A 14,850-nucleotide genomic window follows, 5' to 3' on the forward strand; every position below is an offset into this window, starting at 1 on the left:
GGCAGGCAGCAGCAATTGCTTGGTACACAGGTCGACAAGTGTTCTAGGGTTTAGGAAGGAAATTTGTGAAGGTCATTTAGGAGATGTGTCCATGCCATCTCAGGGAAAATTATTACCAGCGATTACCAGGGGATTTTGGGGATAGGAAACTGGTCCTTGTATGCTCATATTCTGCCCTCCCACAGGTGTCCCATGTGCTGTGAAATTCTTGACCCCCTCGGATTTGTTAGAAAAGAAGGAGGGAGATACATAAGTGAGTATGAATTGGCTTTTCCAGAGATAGCCTTGGACATGGGATATTTAACCCATCTGTGTTTTCATCCGCACCTGATCAAGCCCACCAAGGCAGAATGGACTTTAAGGGAGAAACAGTCTTGGACCACCTGGTGTTCTGGTTCGGTTGTGCTGACCGGCAGGTGAAAGCCTACTGATCCCCCTTCTCCCTCTGGGATCTGGCAGGTAAGGCTCTTCTCACCCCAGTTAAGAAGGAGGCAGAATGGGAATTTAAGTGTCATTGAGTGGAAGTATCAGAAGTACATAGGGTACTGAGAACTTCATAGACAGAACAAAAAAGGAAAAGTAGAAGAAGGTCTGAGAAGGTAAGAAAGATGGAAGGAAGTGAGAACAGGAAGCCACCTTAATGCCCAATCCAGGGACAGGTGAAGACCTGCAGCAGCCGCTGCTCCTCCACCAGCTCTCCTGGAGGTCTTAGAGCCACCACCTCGGCAGGCTCCAATCCCAGTGACAGAAGCCTCTGGCCAACACTTCCAGGATGCAGCTGCGGCCCAAGCTATACCTGCCTCTCCCGATGAGTACTGACAAGAAAGGGAGGGAGATGTTGGAAATAAGCAGAGACTGCACTCTGCCAGAGAGCCAGAGGGGAAAAAAGAGAACAGACAAAACATTTGCAATGCTAGCTGCTGCTCTGGAAAAGTCTATCTCGGGCCCTCCAAAAAACCTTATCTGCCCCAGGGACAGGACGGTCCTTCAACTGGTCCCAACGGAGTCCCCAGGCCCCGTTACAGCCAAACGAGTGTGCCTGGTGCCAAGCTTTTGGCCATTGGAAGAATGAATGTCCTAAGGCAAGGAAGGAAGAGGAAGCTCCCACAGTTGTGGGGCTTGCTGACTTGGAAATTAAATAGGGCTGCCAGGGCTCAGAGATATCAGGTCCCGAGAGCCCATGGTAACATTAAAAGTGGGGGACCAAAACATTGACTTCATGGTGGATACAGGAGTAGAACTGTCGGTAGTAACAAAACCTGTGGCACCACTCTCCAAAAAGACTACCGCTGTAACTGGGGTATAGGAAGAAGAAATGATTAAATCATTTTGCCAGTCCAGAAAATGTCAGATGGGGGTGCACCAAGTGATTCATGAATTCCTTTACATTCCTGAGTGCCCAGTACCCTTATTGGGAAGAGACTTGCTCTCCAAATTAGGAGCACAAGTGACTTTCTCCCCTGAGGAGAGGCCCACCTTCCAGATGGACACTATGATTTATTTGCTCTCTCTCTCAATACCACCCCAAGATGAGTGGAGGTTTCATGAGCCTCCAAAGGAAGAACCGTGTGGGCCAGAAGGGCCTGAGAGAGAGCTAACTCAATTATTCCATGAGGTCTGGGCAGAAGACATACCCCTCCCCCCAGGCTGGCTAAACATCAAGCCCCAGTGATAACAGAACTCAAACCAGGCACCATCCTGGTTAGAAAGTGCCAATACCCACTACTGATAGAGGCCTGGGACGGCATACTGCCCCACATCAATAGATTGAAACAAGACAACATTCTAGTAGAGTGCCAGTTGGCTTGGAATATGCTGATCATGCCAGTCAAAAAGGAAGGAGGACAGGACTATAGGCCTGTATAGGATCTCAGGCTAGTCAACCAAGCTACTATGACTTTACACCCCACTGTTCCAAACCCCTATACCTTACTTAACCTCCTCCGGCCAAGGACTAAAATTTATACTCACCTAGACCTCAATGATGTCTTCTTCTATGTATGCCTCGCCCCAGCATCATAGCCCATCTTTGCCTTTGAATGGGAAGATCTAGTCGGGGTCACCAAACAACAGCTCATCTGGACTCCCTCACAAGGGTTTAAGAACTCCCCAGCCATCTTTGGAGAAGCCTTGGCTTCTGACCTGAACTCATTCTATCTGAAAGAGTATGGATGTTGGCTCCTACAATATGGGGATGACCTGCTGCTGGCTGCTGAGACCAAGGAAAAATGCTGGAAAGGGACAAAAGCATTGCTCCAGGTGCTGATGAAAGCAGGTTACCTACTGGGTGTTGAAGAAGAAGGCACAGGTCTGCAAGGAGGAGGTAAGGTATCTGGGGTTTGTTTTAAAGAAGGACACAAGGTTCCAGACCCTAGTTGGGTCTTATATACTGATGGCACTAGCCTTACAAAACAAGGACAATGGCTGTCAGGTTAGCCAATGTGGAAGGGTCCATCAAAACTGAAAAGGAATGGTGGGAATTGCCAAGTGGCAAATTATTGGTACTGGAGGAGCTGTCACACAATCTGGTAAGCCAAACACACCAAGCGACCCACCTAGGGCATGCTGCCTGCTCACAGGTTAATGCTGCCTCTTGGGTATTCAGACAAAAACCTCCAGGTATTTAGCTGAAAGGCATGCTGCCCTTTGAACACCTGGGAGTGGACTTCACTGAAATGAAACTTCACAGATACTACTGTTACCTGCTGGTCATGGTATATACTTTCTCAGGATGGGTAGAATCTTTTCCTACCTGGACTGAAAGAGCATCAGAAGTAGCCTGGTGCCTGCTTAGGGAAATAGTCCCAGATTTGGACTTCCTACCAGTATTAGTTCAGACAATGACCCAGTTTTTGTAGCTGATTTAGTACAACAAGCAAGCAAAACTTTAAACATCAAATGGAAACTGCAAACTGCATATAGGCCCAGAATTCTGAGATGGTGGGATGAACCAACAGGACATTAAAGAGACTCCAAGTGGATCATAGAGACTGACTGCTCCTGGGTTGACTTGCTTCTGATGGCTCTGCTCAGACTCAGGATGACCCCACAGTCCCAAGGCTATTCTCCATACACAATTGTGTATGGGAAGCCCCCTCCCATAATAAAACAGGTGTCTGGTAAGGGGGGATAGGATTTCACAGCAGATAGAACTGGGTAAGGTAATAAATCGGGTAACTAAGTTTGTACAAGAAAGGGTGCCATTCCCCCTTGGGGAACAGATTCATGAGTTTACGCTTGGTGACCAAGTATGGATCAAAGATTGGAAACATAATTTGCTAGCCTCTTGGTGAAAGGACCCTTATGTTATTCTAACTACCCCTACTGCAGTTAAAGTTGCAGGTATTGTCCCTCAGATCCATCATACGAGGGTGAAGAGAACATACCACGCAGACCCATAAAATGCTGAGTGGACTGCACAGAGGGACCCCACTGACCCTAGAGAGACTAAGACCATCCTTAAGAAGAAGGAAGAGAAGATCCTGGAAGAGCCCCTTCAGGATAAAGCTGCACAATCAACTCCTGCTGCTTGGCCTCATCAACGTGATTTTGAATTTAACTTCCATTTCAACTCAGGACAATGTTTTAATCTCATGGGCACATTCCTATACAGACTTCCGTAACACTTCCAACTGCTGGGTATGTAGGGCTATGCCTCTGTCAGTGATGGATGGACTTTCTTGGTGGGTGTCACTGCTCTACCAAGGAGATTTTAAACCACTCTGCTCTTTTCTGGGATGGCAAAAAGAGACTTTCCTTTCTCTTGTTAATCATAACCTCTCCTTGCTTTCTTGGTGTAAAACCTACAGTCAATAGATTCGAGTCATGGGGTTATATTTGATATAAATGCCAGTGTAACAAAAGCTTAACCTACAACAAGCCCTAGTAAATCTACCTTATTTACATGCTAGATGGACAAGATTCAGGTTACAATGGTGTGAGTATATTGCTGCCCTATTCGTATCCTCTATAGGGACAAGCAATGTCATGATTAAAGTAGAGGCCTTAACTAATTTCACAAAACACGCCCTCCTAGATAGAACAAAAGCCATCCAAGCCTTAAATGAAGAGCAAATTCAAATGAGAAAAGTGATAATTCATAATAGCATCGCTTTGGACATACAGCTGCTCAAGGAGGGATTTGTTCTATAATTAAGGTTGAATGTTGTGTATACAATCCTGACTTATCTGGCAATGTATCGACTGCTTTAGATGACATGAAAAACCAGGTAAAAGCAATGTCAAATGAAAACATTCCTTTCTGGACTATCTTGGATGAAGGGCAATTGGTGGAAAACTATATTTACCACTGTTTTTTTTTTTTTTTAATTTTATTTATTTTTATTTTTATTATTATTATTATTTTTTTAATTTTAAAATCTTTAATTCTTACATGCGTTCCCAAACATGAACCCCCCTCCCACCTCCCTCCCCATAACATCTCTCTGGGTCATCCCCATGCACCAGCCCCAAACATGCTGTATCCTGAGTCAGACATAGACTGGCGATTCAATTCTTACATGATAGTATACATGTTAGAATGCCATTCTCCCAAATCATCCCACCCTCTCCCTCTCCCTCTGAGTCCAAAAGTCCGTTATACACATCTGTGTCTTTTTTGCTGTCTTGCATACAGGGTCATCATTGCCATCTTTCTAAATTCCATATATATGTGTTAGTATACTGTATTAGTGTTTTCTTTCTGGCTTACTTCACTCTGTATAATCGGCTCCAGTTTCATCCATCTCATCAGAACTGATTCAAATGAATTCTTTTTAAGGGCTGAGTAATACTCCATTGTGTATATGTACCACAGCTTTCTTATCCATTCATCTGCTGATACCACTGTTATAGTTACCTTGATAGTTCTGCTTTTTGGACCCTGAATTTTACAATGTGTTATGAACTTTGTAACCCGAAGGTTGATGTCATTCTCCCAAACTGGCGGCCAGAGAGCCAGGGTGCAGTATATCCCTATAAATGATGCTCATAATTGAGTTAAGAGCATCAAGAGGGGAGAATGAAGGAGGAAACAAACAGAGCTGAACTCTGTCTTTGGCGTGTTCATGCTTATCATGCTCCGCCACCTCTCCAATGGATGCTGAACTCTGTGCTTAGTGCCTATGGAAACTACAATAAAAAGATAAGACCCCATCTAGACAGGGGAATCTTGAAAATCACATCCAGGTTACTCATCGCCTAAGAGAAAACACACTCTAATCACCCCTGCCTCCGGACAGGTCATAAATTATTTCTGTATCTACTGGGATGTAACCACAGGCTTATTGATTATTAACTGTTTGAACACCTAACACATGAATGATGGGGTTACTGTGATTGTATTGACCCTTCCTTTGTTTTATGTAAGTCTCAAGGAAATTGCACCCCACTCCAGTACGCTTGCCTGGGAAATCCCACGGACTGAGGAGCCTACCTATAGTCCATGGGGTCGCCAAGAGTCGGACACGACTGAGGGACTACACTTTCACTTTTCACTTTCATGCACTGGAGAAGGAAATGGCAACCCACTCCAGTATTCTTGCCTGGAGAATCCCGGGGACAGAGGAGCCTGGTGGACTGCCGTCTAATGGATCGCACAGAGTCAGACACGACTGAAGCGACTTAGCAGCAGTAGCAGCAAGGAAATTGGGGTGGTGAGTTCAGACACGTACACAAGGGGTATAAAAGATTTTCACAAATGCTTGTCGGGGTCCTTGGCTAAGAGGAGACTCTGCCTTGGGTCCACTGGTGTAATAAACTGCACTTCACTATCTGCATTGTCCTTCTGAATGAGTTTGTTTTCCAGAACACGTGGTTATAACAGGAACAGTCTCTCAGAGCTATCTGAGATGCTGGGCTGCAGTCTTCATTTTGCCCCAAATAAAACTTGTGGCAAGTTGTACATTTTTTTTTAGTCAACACAGGGAAGAAAGGCATAAAAAGGATGTTAAAGAAAAAGGAAAGAAGCCATCCACACATAACCTCCTCTCTATGATCACTTCTCACTTCAGGCTTCCAACCATGAGTCAGATTCAACTATAAGCAGAGTGAGAGATTAAAAATGCAGTAATAGATTAGATTTCTGTTTGTATACTTAGAATTAGACTGTTGATCCCTGAAAGTGACCACAAAAACAGTGAAATATGCCCAAGATATAAGCCATAAGCACAATATGAATGTTCTACAGAGCTCAGGTAAAAGCTCAGGTTAGGGTTAGGCTTAGGGTTTCATTACTTCTTAGTAATAGTGAGCATAAAATAGAAGAAAAATACAGTAAAAAAGAAACCTCAGTCAATCTAACAAGGATTGTCAACAAAGATTTTTTAAAAATGGGAAAAAAAACTCTAGAAACTGGCAAAAAGAAAGACACCAAATAAGATTAAGAAATAGGTCTAAATATAATCATAATAATAGGCAATGTAAGTGATGTGAATTCATTATTAAATGGCAGATGCTCTCAGATTGGGATTGCTAAATCCAGCTATATTTTGTTAACAAGAGATAAAACTCAAATGAAAGTTGCAAAAATTGCATAGAAAAAATATACAAGCAAACAGATTTTAAAATGAAAAGGGATATGCATGTGAAAAGTCCCAGCCCAAGTCAGTGGAGAGTTCTGGATAGATCAAAACTTCCACTATTGATGGCATCCCACACTGAGTAGAAGTGACCAGGGCCTCATGCTTCTGCCACCTCAACTCAGTTATTCACTAGGGCCTCCCTGGTCCCAACACTGAGCCCCAGCATCTCACCAGCTTCTTATGGCTGAGCTGCTAAATTCCTCCTGCATGATATCTAAGTGTGCATGTGGGGGCTGCAGTAGATCATGGAGAGGTACCCAGAGTAAAGCTACTGTCATCAGAACAAGAAGGTGTTTGTGTCAGAATGAAGTTGAAGTCAGTGGAACAGAATAAACCACAAACAACATCAAACTGGACTAGACCATCAATAATGTCTCTTTTGCTGTTTCACATATATGGTCATTACTAGCATCTTAGCATCATTAGAAAATGCACTGGTCATAGCAAACACCCTATTCCAACAACACAAGAGAAGACTCTACACATGGACATCACCAGATGGTCAACACAAAAATCAGATTGATTATATTCTTTGCAGGCAAAGATGGAGAAGCTCCATACAGTCAATAAAAACAAGACCAGGAGCTGACTGTGGCTCAGATCATGAACTCCTTATTACCAAATTCAGACTCAAATTGAAGAAAGTAGGGAAAACTGCTAGACCATTCAGATATGACCTCAATCAAATCCCTTATGATTATACAGTGGAAGTGAGAAATAGATTTAAGGGCCTAGATCTGATAGATAGAGTGCCTGATGAACTATGGAATGAGGTTCGTGACACTGTACAGGAGACAGGGATCAAGACCATCCCCATGGAAAAGAAATGCAAAAAAGCAAAATGGCTTTCTGAGGAGGCCTTACAAATAGCTGTAAAAAGAAGAGAGGCGAAAAGCAAAGGAGAAAAGGAAAGATATAAGCATCTGAATGCAGAATTCCAAAGAATAGCAAGAAGAGATAAGAAAGCCTTCTTCAGCGATCAATACAAAGAAATAGAGGGAAACAACAGAATGGGAAAGACTAGAGATCTCATCAAGAAAATTAGAGATACGAAGGGAACATTTCATGCAAAGATGGGCTCAATAAAGAACAGAAATGGTCCGGACCTAACAGAAGCAGAAGATATTAAGAATAGGTGACAGGAATACACAGAAGAACTGTACAAAAAAGATCTTCACGACCCAGATAATCATGATGATATGATCACTAATCTAGAGCCAGACATCCTGGAATGTGAAGTCAAGTGGGCCTTGGAAAGCATCACTATGAACAAAGCTAGCGGAGGTGATGGACCTTCAGTTGAGCTGTTTCAAACCCTGCAAGATGATGCTGTGAAAGTGCTGCACTCAATATGCCAGCAAACTTGGAATACTCAGCAGTGGCCACAGGACTGGAAAATGTCAGTTTTCATTACAATCCCAAAGAAAAGCAATGAAAAAGAATGCTCAAAGTTTCACACAATTGCACTCATCTCACATGATAGTAAAGTAATGCTCAAAATTCTCCAAGCCAGGCTTCAGCAATACGTGAACTGTGAACTTCCAAATGCTCAAGCTGGTTTTAGAAAAGGCAGAGAACCAGAGATCAAATTGCCAACATCCACTGGATCATGGAAAAAGCAAGAGAGTTCCAGAAAAACATCTATTTCTGCTTTATTGACTACGCCAAAACCTTTGACTGTGTGGATCACAATAAACTGGAAAATTCTGAAAGAGATGTGAATACCAGACCACCTGACCTGCCTCTTGAGAAATCTGTATGCAGGTCAGGAAGCAGCAGTTAGAACTGGACATGGAACAACAGACTGGTTCCAAAGGAGTACGTCAAGGCTGTATATTGTCACCCTGCTTATTTAACTTATATGCAGAGTACATCATGAGAAATGCTGGACTGGAAGAAACACAAGCTGGAATCAAGATTGCCGAGAGAAATGTCAATAACCTCAGATATGCAGATGACACCACCCTTATGGCAGAAAGTGAAGAGGAGCTAAAAAGCCTCTTGATGAAAGTGAAAGAGGAGAGCGAAAATGTTGGCTTAAAGCTCAACATTCAGAAAACGAAGATCATGACATCTGATCCCATCACTTCATGGGAAATAGATGGGGAAACTGGAAACAGTGTCAGACTTTATTTTTTGGGGCTCCAAAATCACTGAAGATAATGATTGCAGCCGTGTAATTAAAAGACACTTACTCCTTGGAAGAAAAGTTATGACTAACCTAGATAGCTTATTCAAAAGCAGAGACATTACTTTGCCGACTAAGGCCCGGCTAGTCAAGGCTATGATTTTTCCTGTGGTCATGTATGGATTGTGAGAGTTGGACTGTGAAGAAGGCTGAGCACTGAAGAATTGATGCGTTTGAACTGTGGTGTTGGAGAAGACTCTTGATATTCCCTTGGACTGCAAGGAGATCCAACCAGTCCATTCTGAAGGAGGTCAACCCTGGGATTACTTTGGAAGGAATGATGCTAAAGCTGAAGCTCCAGTACTTTGGCCACCTCATGTGAAGAGTTGACTCATTGGAAAAGACTCTGATGCTGGGAGGGATTGGGGGCAGGAGGAAAAGGGGACGACCGTGGATGAGATGGCTGGATGGCATCACTAACTCGATGGACGTAAGTCCGAGTGAACTCCGGGAGATGGTGATGGACAGGGAGGCCTGGCGTGCTGCAATTCATGGGATTGCAAAGAGTTGGACACGACTGAGCGACTGAACTGAACTGAAGTGAATTAGCATCTTACTAAATTCCATATATATATGCGTTAATATACTCTGTTGGTGTATCTCTTTCTGACTTACTTTACTGTGTAATAGGCTCCAGTTTATCCGCCTCAATAGAACTGATTCAAATGTGCTCTTTTTAACAGCAGATTATTATTCATTTTTAATATGTATTTTCTCTTTCATCACTTTAGGTATGGCCTGCCATTCCCTTATGGCCTTAAGAGCTGCTATTGAAAGATCAGCTGTTATCCTTATGGGAATCCCCTTGTGTATTATTTGTTGCTTTTCCCTTGCTACTTTTAATATTTGCTCTTAGTATTTTATCTTAGTGAATTTGATTAATATGTGTCTTGGGGTGTTTTGCCTTGGGTTTATCCTGTTTGGGACTCTCCGGGTTTCTTGGACTTGGGTGACTATTTCCTTCCCCATTTTAGTGAGGTTTTCAACTATTATATCCTCAAGTATTTTCCCATGCCCTTCCTTTTTTCTTCTTCTTCTGGGACACCTGATTCAAATATTGGTGCGTTTAACATTGTCCCAGAGGTCTCTGAGGTTGTCTTAATTTCCTTTAATTCTTTTTTTTTTCTTTTTTCTTCTCTGCTTGATTTATTTCTACCATTCTATCTTCCACCTCACATACCCTATCTTCTGTCTCAGTTATTCTACTCTTGGTTACCTGCAGAGTGCTTTTGATCTCAGTTATTGCATTACTCATTATTGATTGACATTTTTATTTCTTCTAAATCCTTGTTAAACATTTCTTGCATCTTCTCAATCCTTGTCTCTAGTCTATTTATCTGTCACTCCATTTTATTTTCAAGATTTTTGATCACTTTTACTATCATTATTCTGAATTACTTTTCAGGTAGACTCCCTATCTCTTTTGTTTGGTTTAGTGGGCATTTATTATGCTCCTTTACCTGCTGAATATTTCTCTGACTTTTCATTTTGTTTAGATTGTTGTGTTTGGGGTGGCCTTTCTGTAGGCTGAAAGTTTGTGTTTCCTCTTTATTGTGGTGGTTCCTCCCTGTGGGTGGGGTTGGACTAGTGGCTTGTCAAGGTTTCCTGGTTAGGGAAGCTTGCATGTTTTCTGGTGGATGAAGCTGGAGCTCTTCTCCCTGGAATTTAGTGGCCAGTAGTGAGTGTTGGTTTGCTATGGGTTTGGTGTGACTTCAGGAAGCCTATATTTTAATGCTCAGGTCTCTGTTTTTGCATTGCTGACGAATTAGCATGGTATTTCTTGCTCTGGAACTTGTTGGCTCTTGGGTGGAGCTTGGTTTCTGTTTAAGTATGGAGGCTTTTAGATGAGCTGTTGTTGACTAAATTTCTTGGGAGTCAGGAGTTCTCTGATGATTTCAAGTTTTGGATTTAAATTTCCTTCCTCTGGCTTTCAGTTTTATTCTAACAGTAGGCTGAATACTTCTCCATCCATACGGCACAGATGATAAAACATCTAGGTTAATGGTGAAATAATTCTCCACAGCAAGGGACACTCAGAGAGTGTCACAGAGTTACATGGAGAAGAGAAAAGGGAAGAGGGAGATAGAGGTGACCAGGAGGAGAAGAGGGGGAGTCAAAAGGGGAGAGACTAATCTAGTCAGTAATCATTTCCCTATATGCTCTCCACAGTCTGGAACACCCATAGAGATTCACAGAGTTAAGTAGAGGAAAGTATGGGGAGGGAGAAGATAGAGGCGACCTGAGGAAGAAAAGGGAGAGTCAAAAGTGAAGAGAGCAATCAAGCCGTTAATCACACCCCTAAGTGAAAATGGGTACTGAAGATTAGATTCTTAAAGGTAAAAAATTGATAACAAATACCAAAAAGCAAAGATTAAAAATCTCAAGTAGAGGTAGATTCTCAAAGATACTATATTAAAAATACAAAACAGAATTCATCCCCCCAATTATTTATATATATATGTATATGTATATATATATATAGTCTACTGTAAAAAAAAAGGTATCTTTTTGCAAGGTTATAGTAGGTTTAAAAATTAAAATTAAGAGACTAATAAAGAACTTGAATTTTAAAAAAATATTAAAAAGTGATTATAGTAAAAATATATCTTGGAATTTTTCTGGAGATGTTTTGGGCAGTGTGGCCTCAATACAGTTTCAGATAGTTCCTTTTTCCAGCTTGTCCTTGTTTTCAGAGGGGGTCTATAGTCCCCCTCCGATGCTTAGTCAATGTTAACTACAGGGTTTTAATCTGTTGCACCTGTCATTTCCAGAGCAGTTCTCTCTTCTTTGTTTAACTTTCTCTGTTTGCAAGTCTCTTCGGTGTCTACTTTCCTCCCTTTTGACACAAGAGGCCAAAGGTGGTCACTTATTTAGGCTCACTTGTTCTGCTGTGTTGTAGGGAGGGAGGAACACTGCAAAAAATATTGCTGGTGTGTGTGGGGAGTGTTCTCAGTGTATGGACCACACTGGGTTTGCCCCAGTTCGTGGCATGTGCTTTCCGGCTCTACACTGCTCAAGCTCCAGGGTACTCTGCATGGCCACTCTCCAAAGTGGGCCTTGCATTTAGTGCATTTCCCAGGTCTAGGCTGCTCAGGTTCAGGTTTTTGGGTACTCCACAAGGGTACAGACTCAGTTGGGCATTTGTTTTGTGCCCTTCCTAGGTCCGAGCAGCTCAGGTGCTTGGTAAGCACACTGTCCCGGGTGGGCCGTGCATCTTAATCACCTCCCCTGTCCCAGCTGCTAGGATTCCCCCGTGTGCCATGAGAGCACTGTCACAGTTATGCCGTGTGTCTCCTCTGGGAAGCTGACCTCAGGCTGTGACCCTGCTGGCAGATGGTAAACTTCCAGGATCCCAGGAAGACGTGGTTAGCAACTGGGAGCCTACTCAGAATGTGGTGAAGGATGACGGTCTCTGGGGCCGAGATTGCCCCTTGCCCTTTGGCTCTGGCTGTCCTACACCTGCCTCTCTGCCTTCAGCAAGGGAAAGGGCCCTATTAGCAGCCAGCTAGCTCTCCTTTTGTATTCACTCAATCCTTTCTTCTTTGAGCAGCCTGGCTGCTTGTTAGCACCTTTCAAGGGAAAGTTCTCCTTCCCCCTCCCCCACCTCTGGCAATGCCACAGTTTCGGTTGCTATCTCACATTAGCTCCCTCAGGTCGTCTTCAGGGCATTCAGACCTGGTCCTTACCCTAAGCACCAATGATGCAGTCCGTGCCTCCCTGTTCAGCCCCCACTAGCTGGTGGCAGAGGTGAGCATCTGGACTACTTCTCCTCTGGGAGTTGCAGTTAGTCACATATTTTGTAGTGCTTTTCCCTTCCAGTTATGTTGCCCTCTAAGATTACAAAACTACCCCCAGACCTTCCTGTGAGAGGGTTTCCTACTGTTTGGAAACTTCTTCATGACTCCCTCCCTAGGATGGATCTCTGTCCCTAATTCTTTTGTCTCTCTCTTTTTTAAAAAATGTTTTATATTTTGTCCTATCTCATTTTGAAGAGAATGGGCTGCCTTGCTGGGTGTCTGGTGTCCTCTACCAGCATTCAGAAGTTGTTTTGTGAAAGTTGCTCAGCATTCAAATTATCTTTTGATGAATTTGTGGGGAAGAATGTAGTCTCCCTGTACTATCTCTCCACCATCTTGGGCATTCATGGAGTTTTCAATCCTGTTTGAAATCATCCATTAAATATGACAAAGATCATAAAACTCTGTCTCTGAAGACACTAAATGAGCAAAACCTGGAAGGAGAATTTTTCAATATCGCAATTGTGGCTGATGATGTAAAGTTCAGAGCACACAGATATGCCATTGCCCCCTGTGGTACCTATTTTAGAAAGCTTTTCAATAAGCTTTAGGTTGATATCTCTTCAGTAATAGAAACAGATTTTTTTTTTTTTTGCCATTCTGATATATTTGAAGAGGTATTGAATTATATGTAAATGGTTAAAGGCTTCTGTGGGGAAAAAAATGTTAATGATGTCATTGGGTCAGATTCTTGGTATCCGATTTTTGGATAAACTGTTCTCAGAAGTTGGACGTGTCCATTCCAGGCAAAAATAATGACCAATCCAAAAGCAAGTACTACCTCAAGATCAATTACCCAACTGGAGATGCTGCTGACACTCAGGATGAAGACATGGAGGAACTTGGAGACCAGGACAACAGTCCCTCCAATGACACAGTAGAAGGCATTTCTCCCCCTGCCCCTGCAAGTCAGAAGGACAGTAAATCGCCCAAGACGATGTTCAGAGTCCAGGAAGCAATCTTGAAAGAGCTGGGGAGCGAGGAATAGGGCCAGTTAACAGCTACCACCAGAAATTCAAATCCATGGAGACCTCCAAGTCCAAGGATCTGGGATACCAGACCCCTCAATGCCTTAACATTGAGCAATGAGATGGGAAAAGTGAAGGATGAACAGACTCCAGGCTGGACCACAGCTGCCAGCAACATGAAGTTCGGGTACCTATTGGATGACCATCACCAGGAACAGATCACCTGCCAGGCCTGTGGGAAGATGCTTTCAGATGAGGGCTGGCTGAGGAAGTACAAAAATTTGCACATGGCAGACCGGCCCTTTGTCTACAAGATGTGCACTACAGGCCTCATCACCCAGGCACACATGAAGGATATAGTATCATATAAGAAACGAATCGCCAGTCTAGGTTCGATGCAGGATATAGGATGCTTGGGGCTGGTGCACTGGGATGACCCAGAGAGATGGTATGGGGACGGAAGTAGGAGGGGGGTTCAGGATTGGGAACACATGTACACCCGTGGTGGATTCATGTTGATGTATGGCAAAACCAATACAGTATTGTTAAAAAAAAAAAAAAAGAAGAAGAAGCACCTGAAGACCCATGCAGCCTACAAGCCCTATAGCTGCAAGGTGTGCAGCAAATTGTTCATCCATGCTCCAGACTTAAAGAAGCATGTGAGGGCTCACAGCAAGGAGAGGTGTGTCCTCTGTTACATATACAACAAAGCCTTCAAGAACAAGTCCCACCTCAAGGACCACGAGCAGAGGCACAATGACAAGAAGCCGTTCATGTGTGGCTCCTGCACCAAGGCTTTCACCAAGGCATTTGATCTGAAGCAGCAGGAGAACAATGTGCCCAATAAGCGGAAGAAGGTCACCCCCAGTGTCATGCAGTGTGCCATAGCCATAGAGGCCAAGCAGCAGCTGGAGGTCATCACCTTCAGCTAAAATCAGGGGACTGGGGTGTTTGTGGCAGGGATGCTCAGCCTGCATCTTCATCCATAAATGCCAGCCATTGCATTTTGGTGGAAACTTCCAGAGCATTGTACTTGCTGGACTTAAGGCAATGCTTGGTTGGGTGTTTTGAAAACTTTGCAAGGAAATACAGTTCACTGTCCAGTCTGGTGTCTAGTATTCATGGTGCCATTAAGCACCTGCTCCCTCTTTTTATGATTTCTGGTTTTAATTTGAGAACTCCTGTGTCCAGTTCAAGAAGTGAGAGACTTCTCTCCCTTTTTAAAATTCCCCTCTCTATCTTTTGTACCAAGGAGTGCATTGTATAGAATGATAACTGAGTGAATGGATTTCCTGATCATCACCATTCTGCATGAC

The 14,850-nt window shown here is 43.3% G+C and overlaps 1 pseudogene; it reads left to right on the plus strand.

Moving 5' to 3' along the window:
* Positions 1–1,180: 1,180 nt before the first annotated feature.
* Positions 1,181–14,466, plus strand: LOC138071749 (zinc finger and BTB domain-containing protein 14-like; annotated as a pseudogene).
* The last annotated feature ends 384 nt before the right edge of the window (positions 14,467–14,850 follow it).

Source organism: Capricornis sumatraensis, chromosome X (assembly GCF_032405125.1).
Source record: "Capricornis sumatraensis isolate serow.1 chromosome X, serow.2, whole genome shotgun sequence".
NCBI classification, from domain to species: Eukaryota; Metazoa; Chordata; class Mammalia; order Artiodactyla; family Bovidae; genus Capricornis; species Capricornis sumatraensis.